Source organism: Caretta caretta, chromosome 7, assembly GCF_965140235.1.
Source record: "Caretta caretta isolate rCarCar2 chromosome 7, rCarCar1.hap1, whole genome shotgun sequence".
In the NCBI taxonomy this organism is placed as follows: Eukaryota; Metazoa; Chordata; order Testudines; family Cheloniidae; genus Caretta; species Caretta caretta.
The window spans coordinates 109,606,897-109,621,615 of record NC_134212.1 but is presented as its reverse complement, the minus strand read 5'-3'; the positions used below and the strand labels follow the sequence as shown (position 1 = coordinate 109,621,615).

General features: G+C 41.6%; 1 protein-coding gene across 6 annotated transcripts in view; it reads left to right on the top strand.

Moving 5' to 3' along the window:
* Positions 1-14,719, top strand: part of GRK5 (G protein-coupled receptor kinase 5) — a 229,624-nt gene that overhangs the window by 117,501 nt on the left and 97,404 nt on the right. The gene's annotated exons all lie outside the window — the stretch shown is intronic.

The following is a 14,719-nucleotide window of genomic DNA, read 5'->3' as shown; positions in this document are numbered from 1 at the left end:
GCCTGTTTCATCACCACATTACTCCAGTTTATGTCAGTGCAACTCCATTGATTTCAATGGAGTCACACCAGCAAAACTTCAGTAATACTGTCGTGAATTTGGCCCATGGTCTTTATCTTCTTAAGGAATCACATTATTATCTCTAACATGTTGACAGCACACTATGTAAGGAATTGTAAAAGCACTTACTGGGGTCAATGACATTCTCCCAAATTCCAGTAAATTGCCTTAAAATAAACGGATGTCATAACTCTACATTTGGAAGGGAGAAGAAAGGACCTGGAGGGTGGGAGCTGAATAGGAGAAAGTAGAGGGAAGATGGGGGAGAGGGAAGGAGGGTAGAACACACACAAGTTAATATTAGAGCGGGGAAGGCAGACCAAACCAAAAGAAAGAGGTGTTTTTGGAGAAGACAGGCATTTAGTGAACAAGTAAACCCTCTTAAAAAGCTGGAAGAAGTGGAGAAAAAATTAGTCTGTGGAAAAATACTGTGGGGAAAAAGTAAAGAGATGACAAAGGAGGATAAAAGAGAAGTGATGGGTAGGGAAAGGAAAGGAAAAGAAGAAGAATCCAGCACTAAATGTTTTTACTTGTATTTTATTGAAAGTTTCTGTCTTAGGCCACGTCTACACTACCTGCCGGATCGGCGGGTAGTGATCGATCTATTGGGGATTGATTTATCGCGTCTAGTGTAGACGCGATAAATCGATCGCTCTGCTCTCAACTCCGGAACTCCACCAGGGCGAGAGGCGGAAGCAAAGTCCACAGGGGAGTGGCGGCCGTCGATCCCGTGCCATGAGGACGCGAAGTAAGTGATTCTAAGTCGATCTAAGATACGTCGACTTCAGCTACGCTATTCTCGTAGCTGAAATTGCGTATCTTAGATTGATTCCCCCCCTCCCCATAGTGTAGACCAGGCCTTAACAGTGTCCTGACTGCTCCTAGAAAGAAAGAAATAGGAAAGGGAAGAAAATGTTCCTGGCAGAGGAGAAGGTGAAAACACTCCCAACACCTCATTTCGTTTAGTTGAGAATCTGGTGTCCAGGGGGCAGGGAGGCTGTCATTACTTTGTGAGCAAGCCTAAATGAGAGCACCATGGTGCAAAGAAGAGAGGCAAGTCAACAGTACAGGGAGAGGAGGTGGGGCCTCCAGTAGATAATGTTCTTTTCTGTGGAGCACGCCCTGGACTCCGCTAGGGAAAGCTCACTTGCCTTACTTGCTTTTATGTATAACAGATGTTGCTCAAAATACTGTACCACCTTTGCCAGCTGTGGGCCAGGTCAATCGTTCATACTTCCCAGGCATATAAATTGAGGTCTATGCAGTTTGCTGTGTATGGGTCTTCCAAAGGAGACCTTAACATTGAGCTTGTGTCTGCTTTGCTTGGAAATTACAGTCTGCATGGCGCTCCTTGTTAGGAATACGATGTTAAACCTAGTGTTCTGGCGAAATTCCATCTTGGGTGTTTACATTCTGCCCACCTAAATATCCCTGTTGGATACTTAAGTAAAACAGGCAACCAAACTTTTGAAGATCACCCATTGGTAATAATGAATCACTCCTCACATTCCCCCAACTCTGCTTTATGTGGGGTCTCTTCACCCCTTAGGAACATGCATCTGTGATTAATGTTAATAAGAACTACACATACACTTACATAAAATAACACACCCCTATGTTTTCTCCAGGACCTTGGATTCATTTGTTTACCTTTTAGCATATGTACTTTTCTTAGATTTTTCTATAGCTGCTAACACAGTATGGTCAGAACATGATAAGACACAGTAGCTACTGTACATTATTTAGAGCTGGTCCATAACAAGGTCTGAAGGAAAAAAATACATCTTTACATCAGGGTTGTTCTCTGAATATGTATTTATTTAAGAGGCTCATTTGTTCTGTTTGTTTTTACTTAATCACCGCAACGTGTTTTTAGGTGTCTCTTCCATTACCCAAGTAAATCCCGATGATGGTTTCTCTTGGTAAATTAATCGTAGTTGTTGAACCTCAGAAGGTTTGGAAGGTGGTTGAAACACGCATCCAAATAGAGGGACATTTATTCACATTTTCCAAATCTTTAAGTCCTTTGGAGCAGGGACTGCATTTTTGTTCTGTATTTGTACAGCGCCTAGCACAATGGGGATTCTACTCCATGTCTGGGGCTCCTTGGTGTTACCACAATACAAATAATGAAGAAGAAGAAGAATAGCATGTCCTGCCTCTCTCTCAATACTTTGCTGCTTTATGGGGGATTGGCAGGTAGATCATAATCCCTTCAGTAGGTCTCCTGGAAATAGCCTTGCTTCTGCGCTCTCTGTTGGGTCTCCTTTCTGGGAGATGGCTGGCTTGCCCACTCTGCAGTTCCTCTGCGAGGAGACCAAGTAACCCCTTATTGTTGGGCCCACTTGTGTCTCTGCTTTAAGTTCTAAAAAGTGTATGTAAATGTCCCCAGAGAAATCTCAGTGACTCCCATTATGTAGAGGTAAAAGGGTGCCAAACCTCTAAGGAACCTCTTTGCAGACACGTTTTTCCTTTGCAGCCCAGAGTGCCAAAAAGAACAAACCTCATTTCTTTTTTTACAATACTGATTAAATTATCTTCCTTCTAAATGCCCAGAACTATATAAGAAGGAATAACAGCTACAGTCAGACAGGCAAGACCTGATGACCGAATGGTTGGTGGCCAGATTCTGGGATTCCTCATAAAAGAAACCATGAAAGTTGGCATGAGGATAGGAAGGAATTGTAGGTTTATTCAGGGCATGTCCAGGTGTCCGTGAATGTCATTTTATATGGCAGGTTTATTTTTAACAGACATAATTAACTCAAGAAGCTGGTTCCACTTGTTATATTTTTAGATAGCACTCTGGTCAGTTAAATGAGGGAAACCTTATTACTTCCTCATACTTGGATCCTAATGAAAAGAACAAGAACAATGGTCTTTTAGGGGCAAAAGTGAAATGAGTGATATGTTTTTAGACACTCAGCACTGCGTCTCAGAGACACACATTCTTACCTAACGTATCAGAGGTTAGAGTTCATGCCTGTGGAACTTGTTCCTCTATATATTCTGTTACACAACGGAGGTATTGTATTGGCATTTGCATAAAAGGTACCACCATTGCCCATGCATTTAATGTATTTAGTCACTAAACAAGATGCAATGACATGTTTGAGACTGGATTTACAGCACAGATAGAACAGCTAGTCAAGTGCAGAAGCAAAATGTCTGTTTTATTGTGGACTGTTTACGGTGCATCTAATTCTGTGCCCCCAACTCACACTGAGTAGCACCTCTCTTTGCAAGTGGTCCAATTAAAATGACAGCATCAGACCCTGGAATTATGGCATGCCTCTTCCAGGTTGGGTTACTACCCTGAAACCTACAGCATTTACCTCAAAGAGAGAGGAAACTAATAACTAGCCCATTAGAAGTACTGCTAAAAATTACTGAAAAATAACATTTATATAAATACCATAATATTGCAATTTTCAGCTCCATTATTGTGCCAGAGCTAGAAACAGATATTCTGTCCCCATTACACAGAGGTCATTCCCATCTGTCCCCATTACACAGAGGTCATTCCCAGATATGTAGTGGGAGCAATGCCCTTTTTGCTGTCGCTGCTGGGGCTGCAAGATATTGAACCTTAAGTGTATCACTAGTCTGGAACTGAATATTGTCAGTCCAGCACCTCTGGCCAATCTTACTTGCAGGGGTGATTACACATGTGTGGGGAAAGAATATTCTTAGGGGTGGTTTGTTTTGTTTTTAAATGGCAGCTGTTTGTGGCCCTTATTCAGCCAAGCATGTGCTTAACTTTAGACAATTACTTAAGTACCGCTGATGTCAAAGGGGTTTAAGTGCTTTTCTGACTCAGTGACTGAAAGCTTTTCTGAATTTGGAATATTAGAAACATAGCAGTCCGCGCAGAGAGCAAATGAGAGATCAAAGTGTAAGACACAAAGTGCAAGATGCAGTTTTTCATGTGGCTATCACCATCACACACCTGGAGTGTATGTAGAGGAGTTTCAGAGTAACAGCCGTGTTAGTCTGTATTCGCAAAAAGAAAAGGAGTACTTGTGGCACCTTAGAGACTAACCAATTTATTTGAGCATAAGCTTTTGTGAGCTACAGCTCACTTCATCGGATGCATACTGTGGAAACTGCAGAAGACATTATATACACAGAGACCATGAAACAATAGGTCCTCCCACCCCGCTCTCCTGCTGGTAATAGCTTATCTAAAGTGATCACTCTCCTTACAATGTGTATGATAATCAAGTTGGGCCATTTCCAGCACAAATCCAGGTTTTCTCACCCTCCGCCCCCGCCACACACAAACTCACTCTCCTGCTGGTAATAGTTTATCCAAAGTGACCACTCTCCTTACAATGTGTATGAAAATCAAGGTGGGTGAAAGCTGGTGGCATGTAGGTAGGAATAGCGGTCAGTAGGTTCAGGTATAGGGTGGTGTTTATGTGACCATTACCAGCAGGAGAGTGAGTATGTGTGTGTGGTTTTTGGGAAAAAAAAAAGGGAGGGGGTGAGAAAACCTGGATTTGTGCTGGAAATGGCCCACCTTGATTTTCATACACATTGTAAGGAGAGTGGTCACTTTGGATAAGCTATTACCATCAGGAGAGTGAGTTTGTGTTTGTGGTTTTTGGAAAAAAAAAGGGGGGGGGGGTGAGAAAACCTTGATTTGTGCTGGAAATGGCCCACCTTGATTATCATACACATTGTAAAGAGAGTGGTCACTTTGGATGGGCTATTACCAGCAGGAGAGTGAGTTGGGGGGGTGGGGGGGCGGAGGGTGAGAAAACCTGGATTTGTGCTGGAAATGGCCCAACTTGATTATCATACACATTGTAAGGAGAGTGATCACTTTACCAATTTACACTAACCAATTTATTTGAGCATAAGCTTTCGTGAGCTACAGATCACTTCATCGGATGCATACTGTGGAAACTGCAAAAGACATTATATACACAGAGACCATGAAACAATACCTCCTCCCACCCCACTCTCCTGCTGGTACACACACAAACTCACTCTCCTGCTGGTAATGGTCACATAACACCACCCTATACCGGAAATCTACTGACCGCTATTCCTACCTACATGCCACCAGCTTTCACCCACCTTGATTTTCATACACATTGTAAGGAGAGTGGTCACTTTGGATAAGCTATTACCAGCAGGAGAGTGAGTTTGTGTGTGTTTGTGGGGGGGGGGGGGGGGGGGGCGGAGGGTGAGAAAACCTGGATTTGTGCTGGAAATGGCCCAACTTGATTATCATACACATTGTAAGGAGAGTGATCACTTTAGATAAGCTATTACCAGCAGGAGAGTGGGGTGGGAGGAGGTATGCATCCAATGAAGTGAGCTGTAGCTCACGAAAGCTTATGCTCAAATAAATTGGTTAGTCTCTAAAGTGCCACAAGTCCTCCTTTTCTTTATGTAGAGGAGCACACCTAATGCAAAAATCCTACTTTCATGCAACACTAAACAGTGAATGCAACAAATAAGACTCCTGCAACCCTGTGAATATAGCAACCTTCGCACATCCTTTATATTTGGTTTAAATATATTTAGCAGAATGAGTATTATATGCAGCTACACATTTAAGAAGAATTGGAATATGTACAAGGGGGAGAATTAGCTTTGCTCTAGGATCTGTAATTTTTGCATTTCCAACTTTAGCATTTTGACTGTGCAACTTTAAATGTTTTAGGAGCATTATTTTTAAGGTATTTAATTTCCTTGATGGGATTAGGGTGAGCAGTATATGTGCGGGGAAAAAGGGACAGGAGGGAAAAACTGTCTCCAGTTCCATAGCTAATAGGCACCAGGTGGCCAGGGTTGATATTTGAATAGATGCCACAATGCTTAAAGCTATGGATGCACTTTTTAGTTTTAGAAATCTAAATAGATAATCTGCAGATTGTCCCAAATTACCAACACACTGAGGCCATAATCTTGCCTGCTTTTGTCCCCATTGCAAGCACATAGGGCTTGAATGACAGTGAAAAGGGTATAGTTCTGCTGTGTTTGGGGCAGGACGTGGAGACTGTACATAGGGGGTTCTGCTCTCCACGGAGTGTGCTGCAAAGATCCTTTTTCTACAATAGCTCAGAGGAAGACAGGGGGTAGGGGAGTGTGGAGAAAAGGGGATTAGCCAATGAAGAGTGACAACATGGCTCCATTGAGCAAAATCTCTGTGTAGGAAGATGACCAGGGCATGGAGCAACTTTGCTGACACTTCCCATGCTGCGGGAGGATTCTGTCATCCTACCTCACAACCCCTACAGAGAAGCCTGCTTCCTGTTTAATGAGGTGAAATTCATTCCTGTGTCAACACACCATCTATTGTAAGGAACTATGTGATGCACAGGCTTTGTGTTGGTCATTCCACAGGTAGTTCTTGGTCAGCATGTGCTACTTCCTGCATCCCCTCCTCTCCTCTCTCTCTCCACAAATGAGATGAGTGGAAAGCAAGATGGGGAGAGGAATACCATGGAGATTGCAAAACATGCTGGGGGGAATGTACTTTTCCATGCATTTCTTGCTTGCTGGACGGTACATTCATCTTTATCTGATGATAGTATTATATGCCACGTTGTGCTGGTAGCCAGGCAGCGACCCAAAGCAACAAATCCAGATGCCAGTGAAACTTTCCATTGACTGAAGTGGGGTCAAGGATAGCAATAACTCACAATTTGGTCTCTTTTGAGGCCACAATGCAAGGCTTTGTACAATATTTTAAACTGGAAGTTACTAAAAAAAAATCTGTCAAAATATTATCGATAACTTTTACTACACATCTATACCAGTGACTTTTCATGACTTAGAAAGAAAATGCATTAGTTCCTTACTGACATCTTATACTTTACCCTTGTTGGCAAATTACAGCAGTGATCCGTGGTTCAGCCCCAAATGGCCTTTTTCTTAAATCAGGATCCAAGGCCAGATTTTATAACATATTGAGTCCTTACCAAAGATTAAGTAATATTGAGAGAGAAGAAAATCTTAATATGGAATATCCATAGTGCAGGGATGGAATGCATTTCTGAGATATAAGAGTGTGAAATAATTTTAAGCATTAATAAAGATGAGGATTAATAATTATTATAAACCTATAATATGAAGAATATTTTAAAACATCCTAGTCGTTCTCTCTTCTGAGCTCCTCACTGAATCCTGCCCACCTCATATCTGTCAAATTTTTATGGTATGGTCACTGGGGCAGACACTGTCTGTAGTTGCCATTTGAGTGCCTGATTCTGCCTGTGTTACACACATTCAGTGACACCTTATTTTGCAAGCAGTCCTGCTGAGATCAGTAAAACCTTACAGAATAACTCAGCATAAGGAGGGCTGGGCATAATTGGCCCTTCACAGATAATACGTAATAACTTGTTATTCCAAAAGCCAAAATCTCTGAGGAATGGTTATTATAGGTGGGGCTGGTAGCACTGTGTATTATTAAGGTTAAAAGAAAAGTAGTACTTGTGGCACCTTAGAGACTAACCAATTTATTTGAGCATAAGCTTTCGTGAGCTACAGCTCACTTCATCGGATGCATGGTTATTAAGGTTGTTCATTATAACCTTCCCGTTATAAAACCCTGTTTCAGTTGCCCCAATGGGGCATTGAGGGGGCAGCCGGGATGGTCTCTGGGATCTCAGTTCAGGTACCCAGACCTGGATCTTGCCCTGAGCTGTAATTGCAGGGAAAGTCCTGCTCAGCCCTGGGCTGGAACATGCTCTCAGTGCTGATGGAGTCTTCAGAAAATTTAGCTTCTAAAATCTAAGAAATCTCACTGAGCATGTACCAAATTGTGATTTTTCTAACTTAGCAAAATATGGGAAGATTTCTACTGTAAATGCCACGCTCCGCCAAATTTCAAGGCCCTGCTCAAAGCATGGGGGTGCTAACGCTTTTGAAAGAAAGGTCACCAGCATTCTTTAACATGGGCAAAATAATATACTCTCCTCTAGTCTCATTCTTGTAACAGTTGCACTGTTTTGGCTGAAATTTTCCCAAAATATCCAGCCTGAGACAGACACTTGATGGGCCAAGACAGTATGGAGGAGGAAACTGCCTGCTTCAGATGTGGTTGAATTCAAACGTGTGCATGATTTCTGATGTGGTCATTAATTGTGTGTTCCTCATTTTCTGTGTGCCTCAGTTGGGGTGCTGGGGTCTTCAGTAGCAGAAGTGCTGAGCAGTCACAGCTGCAGATGAAGTCAGTGGGAGCTGTGCTGTGAACATATAACATGCTAAGTAGAGTGAAAAATCAGGTCCTAGGCATCGGAAATTGGACACCCAATATTACTGGATAGTTTTGAGCTTAATCTCTCTGTGCCTCAGTTCCCCATCTGTAAATTGGGGAGATACCCCCCTCAGCTCACAGGGATTTTGTGAGATGAAGCTTAGGAACATTTGTGAAGCACTCAGATACAATAGTGATGAGCCCATTGAAAAGACCATCAGGAAAGTTATAAATTCTGTCTTCAGAGCAGGGTTTGAATAGTGTGCTGTAAATAGTGCCCAGGGCCGCCCATTGAACAACAAGGAGAAAACAAAATATAAAGTAGCTGCTCATTTAGTGAGCACCATTCACCCTGTTCAGTGAATGAGGCAGAGGTCCTATGGAAAAAATAGTATGAGATCATGTAATTAAAAACCACGTTATAATGCATAAGCACAAGGGGGCCAAATCAAGTTACACCAGCAGCCTTAATGTAGGCATTCCTAATTTTGGAATGCTTGACTTGCAACCTTCGTAATGTTATTTTAACTTAGCAGATATTTGGTGTGTAATTGCAACTAAAATAACTGAATAATCTAGGAAAGTGACATAAATGTAGGGCAATAGCTGAATTCTTTCTTGCTTAAACTGTTACCAAGAAAATCATTGCTGTTCCCTACCCTTTGGTGAGCAGTTTTGTAATATTTGTTGTCTGTTTTCATGTTGCAGTGGCAGTTTGCATTTTTCCTGCAGGCGGAGTGAATTCTGAAATCCAGTGGCTTTATCCAGGAGCTACTTTATTTGATGTGGCATGCAAGCAGCAGGGATTTCCTTGTCCCTAGTTGGAGAGCTGCATACCTTGCCTCTTCCATGCAAGTGGGATGAAATTAATCAATGTGGGTTTCTCTGGCAAGCAATGGAATTTTCAACCACTGCCCAGTCAGGGGCCCAAAGATTCCCCAAAGGGCAAATAAAGAGAAGGGGAGAAAATGCATGAATGAACAGGTCCTGCCAGCACATGAACGCTAAACTTGAGAGTATCTGAAAAGTTAGGTGCAGAGTGTAAATAAGCATGCATACCCAGTACTTCCATGGCAGGTATCCCATACTTTCACTGACCTTGGCAGCATTGCGAGGATAATATTTTTGCAAGAATGAACTGCTCTTGAACAATGTCTCTAATGTTTCAGTGTTGGCACAAATATGCTTTCCTTTCAGATCAGGCGTGCGGTTCTTCTTTTTCCACCTCAATTTTTTTCTTCCCCTTGCACAAACCTATTTAATGTGGCCAGTGAAAAGGAAATCCTAGTTTTCATTCAAGTTCAGGGACTTGCTTGATGGCTAAGAAGATAGCACAGATCGGTTCCTGCATTCTTGCTCCTAAATGGATCTTGGAGTGATGTTCATGTTCCATTCTATTCTGTTCTATTTGGATTGTTCCACCTCCCTGCTGTGGAATCTGCAGCCTGAGTTCATGCAACCTCTTAACCAATTAAGAGGAGACTGCTTGTTCTAAATCTCTAGCATAAATTTTTAACCCTCCCACCCCTGCCCGACCCAACCTGTACTGGTCTGGAAACCCATAGTAAACCAAGCTAGCAACAACTGTTTATAAACAGCATGGTTATATCTGTGGTAAGAATGGATAGTAAGATTTTTTTCTGTGTTTTTAAAGGCATTCAACAAATTCTAGCTATCTAGAGTCTCTCAATGATGTCTGTCACTATAGTATCCAAGCCTGTATGAAACATTGCATATCCTTTCCTCCCCCAATTATCTTAATCCAGGGGACAGTGCATTGTGCACTGTTCACAAACCATAGATAGGCTCAGAAGAATTCAATTTTTTTTGGTAATTTTGATGGAAAATATGAATGTTTATTTTCAAGCATTTTTTAGTTTTTATCTATTTACATTTTCACAGTTGTACAAAATTAGGAATATTCAGCTTTTGTTGTTTTTTTGATTTTTATCGATGTAAAATTTTCATAATTGTGGGAAATTCTGGGGAGTCAGACAATTATTTAATGGCAGTAGACATTGAGATTCAGAAAGTTACAGCTTTATAAATTGTTAAAACACAAATTGTCAACATATACAAAGTAAATCTCTTTAAATCAGCAAATCATACCAGTTCTTACTGTTCATTCACTCGTTCATTTGTAACCAGCCTAATTCAAAAGTCTAAATCACTAGATTTTGACTCTAATAAGTCTCAAGCAGCATTTTTCTTACTGTGCCTCTCTGTACATTTTGATAGTCATTGATGGGGACATGTTGTTGTAGGTTTGTGTGTGTGTAAGATTTCCTTCAGCTTGAGCTCCCTAATTCCTTAAATTCGTGCAATGGCCTCCTATCACCAGGAAGGAAACCAGGATAATAAAGTACAGTGTACACACACTAACCCCCACTCCAAAAGAACCAAACTATAATCTAGAATCTGCACTGAGTTACTGGCACAAAGCTGGCATAACTGATCATTGGAGGGTCACCCTCCCCAGCCATAGAGCAGTCCTGGTGTCTCCTACCTCGCTCTACTCCCTACTACTTGTATAAGTGCTGTACTGGCAGCAAAGGGGGCATGCCCATGACTCTGTTATGCCTGTGACTCTGTTACGCCCATGTCTCTGTTATATCAGACTGATCCTTGACTGCCAGCAGACATTGTAATTTAGAGCAGACTTCTGGCTGCTCTATCATATGCATGGGGGTTGCCTGGCACACAGCATGCCTGTTTTCATGAGCAGTGCTGTGCACTCCACGGCCTCACATTTTCAAATAAATGAATGGCATTTAGCCACCCAACTCCTCATTAAAGTCAAACCTTATGTGTATATGAAAATGTAGATATACTGTAATAGTGAGATAACCCCACGTTTCTCCTTGCTCAGTGAAACTCAACAGTTTACATGAACAATGTAAACACATAAGTGGGCACACTACACTTCAGGGAACAGCAAATATTCTGAAACCGTTGAGGTGGTTTGCAAATAGCCATGCCCTTTTGTGCATTGATCCTATTATCATTGCCAAGCTATGTGGGGTAAGGCTGGGTCAGCACTTGGATGGGAGGCCTTCCAGGGATGCTTAGAAGGTGTAAGGCTGGTGATTCACTAGGTGGTACTTCCCTTAGAATCAGTCGTACCGCATGGGGCATTCAGGTGTTGTCTTTCAAATGAGAAGCAAATCAAAGCTTCTGACCACTTGTGGTGAGTTAAACATTTCATCGCACAGTTTACAGAGGTGGGGGTGTTAGTTAAGCCTGGAGTTCTTGTCAGTTTCCTGGCGGGGGGGGGGGGGGCGGGAATTATAGTCTGTCTACTGAAATTCCCTTGGTTGTTTTCAGGGGTGAAAATAACTTAAAGGATTTACTGGTACTCCGGAGTCCTGAGCAGGGGGCGTGGCCTCGACCAGAAGAGGTGTGTCCTCAACCGGAAGAGGCGGGGCCTTTAAATACCTGGGGCCTTTAAATCACCCCCACAGCTACCAGCTGCACAGGCAGCTGGGAGCCTCGGGGTTCAGGGGCGATTTAAAGGGCCCCGGCTCTGGCCGCCCCACCGCAGCAGAGCTCTGGGCCCTTTAAATCACCGCTAGAGCTCTGCCGCCGCTACCCCGGGGCTCCGGCAGTGGGGATCGGGTGGTGCTTTAAAGGGCCCGGGGCTCCGGCCACTGCGTGGAGCCCGGGGCCCTTTAAAGCGCCAGCCTGGGGAAGCTGGTCCAGTCCGGCACGGCATACTGGCTCTTGCCGGTACACCGTACCAGACCATACAGGCTTACTTTCACTTCTGGTTGTTTTGCTCATTACTGTATGCCTCTGCGTAGCATTCATGTGTGTTGCTAAACAGTGGCTGCTTTTCAGTGATCCCTCTAAATGCTGTAGCATAAGAATGCACAGCATGTTGAGATGTTTGGAGATGAAAGGCGCTATATAAGTGTAAGAGATTCGTATTACAATATGAAACTAAACCAGGGAATGGAAGAAAAGAATGAAAGGAGGTAAAATGAAGAATAAGAATTAAGAGCAGCTTAGAAAATGTATGGATGATCGCTGAGAGGGAAACCATTGTCAGTTTCCTGAGATAAATCAGCTTTCATAAATACATGAAAGAGGTTCCTCGTAAAAATACACTCTCTTTTTAGCTCTCTTTAATATTGTTCAAGGTTTCTACGTATTTGGACAGCAGCCACTGAGCCCTCTCAATTCATCACACTGTTCAGTGAAGGGAGGAGCTTGGTACTGCATACGTCTGTTAAAAAGGAAATCAACATACTTTCCGTTAACAGTCCCCTTTAGCACAAGTTCCTCTTAGTTTCTTCTGAGTTTCCAAATGACTTTTAAATAGCTTTTCCACTGTTAATACCAATTTTACCCAGCATACCAGCGCCTTCACACCCACTCAGCTGGGGTTATCGCTCAGCAGGAAGTTGAAGCGGAGAGAGAACATAAATTAAGCTTATGTCAGTGTTCCGATTACAGAGAGAGACCTTGTTTTTCAAAAGCATTGGTGTTAACTTGTTAAGATAGGTATCTGTTAAAGAGTGAAAATTATATCCATTTCTTCAAAACTGGTGGAAGGGATTGATTTTTTAAAAAAAAATATTTTACAGTGTGTTACTGGTTGTTTGATTAATATAATTATTGGGTTTGTTTTTCAATAGTTTTTAGTTTACTTTAAAAATAAAAAGATGGGGGCAGACAAATGTTTTTAAAAAAAAAATTGCCATCTTAAGACTGTGGGGTTTCATTAGTTTGTTTGGGGATTTTGAGTGTGTATTTCAAAACCAGCACGAAAGAAAGAAATCTAGCAACCAGGGAGCAACTAACAGAATCTACTATTTTGTTAAAAGAATCATTAATGAAATGGCTAAGATGTTTAAAACTTGAAGTGGCTACTGGATAGTATGCACAGTAACTATTTTACATAAGGAATTTTATTATATGCACAGTAGAAACTTATATTGCTTATACATGTGCATTGGCATATTTCTTTGCCCATTGCACCGTTATATAGATCTGATGAAGGTTTAGTCTAGACTGATTCAGAAGGCATAGAGTGGTTTTACAGAACTCTTTTTAGTGTTAAGAAAACGATTCACAAGATGTCTCCTTTAGTTTCCTGGAACTGGGATGTTTATTTTGTTCTGTGTACAACAGCAACAGTTCTGTAGAATTCATAACCTTAAACATTCAAATTACAACTTTTACTAAAATATTCTTTCAGCACGTATTACTCAGGATATAACCAGGACAACAACTAAATAAAAGTACTAGACAGAAAATAAGTTGGGTATTTCAGTCAGTATCTCTAGGACCAGACATAAAAGCCCCAAGGTAAAAGACAAACTCACTAGCTGCTTTAACTACTACATCATAGGGATAACCAAACCTTAATTCCCTACTCCCAGGGACACCTCTAGAGTCTGAGGTGACCTTTCATATTTCTTTGGGGGAATTTTTCAATCCATCTGTCCTTGTGGCTTATACATTGTTGGGCATTGTTTAAGAAGACAAAAATTGTTTTCCTAGCCAAACTTAAGTGTCTATATCAGATACGGTTATCAGGGAACTGCTAATTGTTTCACAAAGGCTATAAAACATTAACCATGTTTGTGTCAACCTGGCTGGGGGGAGGTATTCTATGCCAAGGCGGTTGGTGTCATGGCCTGCTAATGGGGATACACAAAGGGAATGCAAATGTCAGTTGTCCATTCAGTAGCATCCCAACCAATCACATAGGATCCATTCTTGAAGCTTTACTGAGACCCCCCTCCCCCCACCCCGGCATGGATTCAGTGACATATGTTTATAAAGGGTGTGATTTACAGGAAGAGTAGCTGCTTCTTTACTAGTCGCTTGGATTTTTGAGCTAACAAAGATGTGAAAAAATATACCAGCTGTTCTCAAGTACATTGACTCCATTAAATACCCTAAATTCTAATTTGTAACAAATGTATTCCTAAAATATAGGATTTGTTTAAGAATGGGATAGATAACCATTAGATGAAAAGGTTAAAAAAAAGCCAAATAAACATTGCTTACTCAGAATATGGATACCCAATTACAGGTCACCTCCCATACATTCTCATCACAGTTAATGCATAGCTGGGAGAGAAACTGAGTGTTTTATTCATTTAAAGCTGTGGTTCTCAACCAGGGGTATGCACAGGTCTTCCGGGGATACAGCAACTCATCTAGATATTTGTCTAGTTTTACAACAGGCTACATAAAAATCACTAGAGAAGTCAGTACAAAGTAAAATTTCATACAGACAATGATTTGTTTACACTGCTCTATATACTATACACCGGAATGTAAGTAAATATTTATATTCCAATTGATTTGTTTTATAATGATATGGTAAATATGAGGAAGCAAGCCATTTTTCAGTAGTAGTGTGCTGTGACACTTCTGTATTTTTATGGCTGATTTTGTAAGCAAGTAGTTTTTAAGTGATGGGAGACT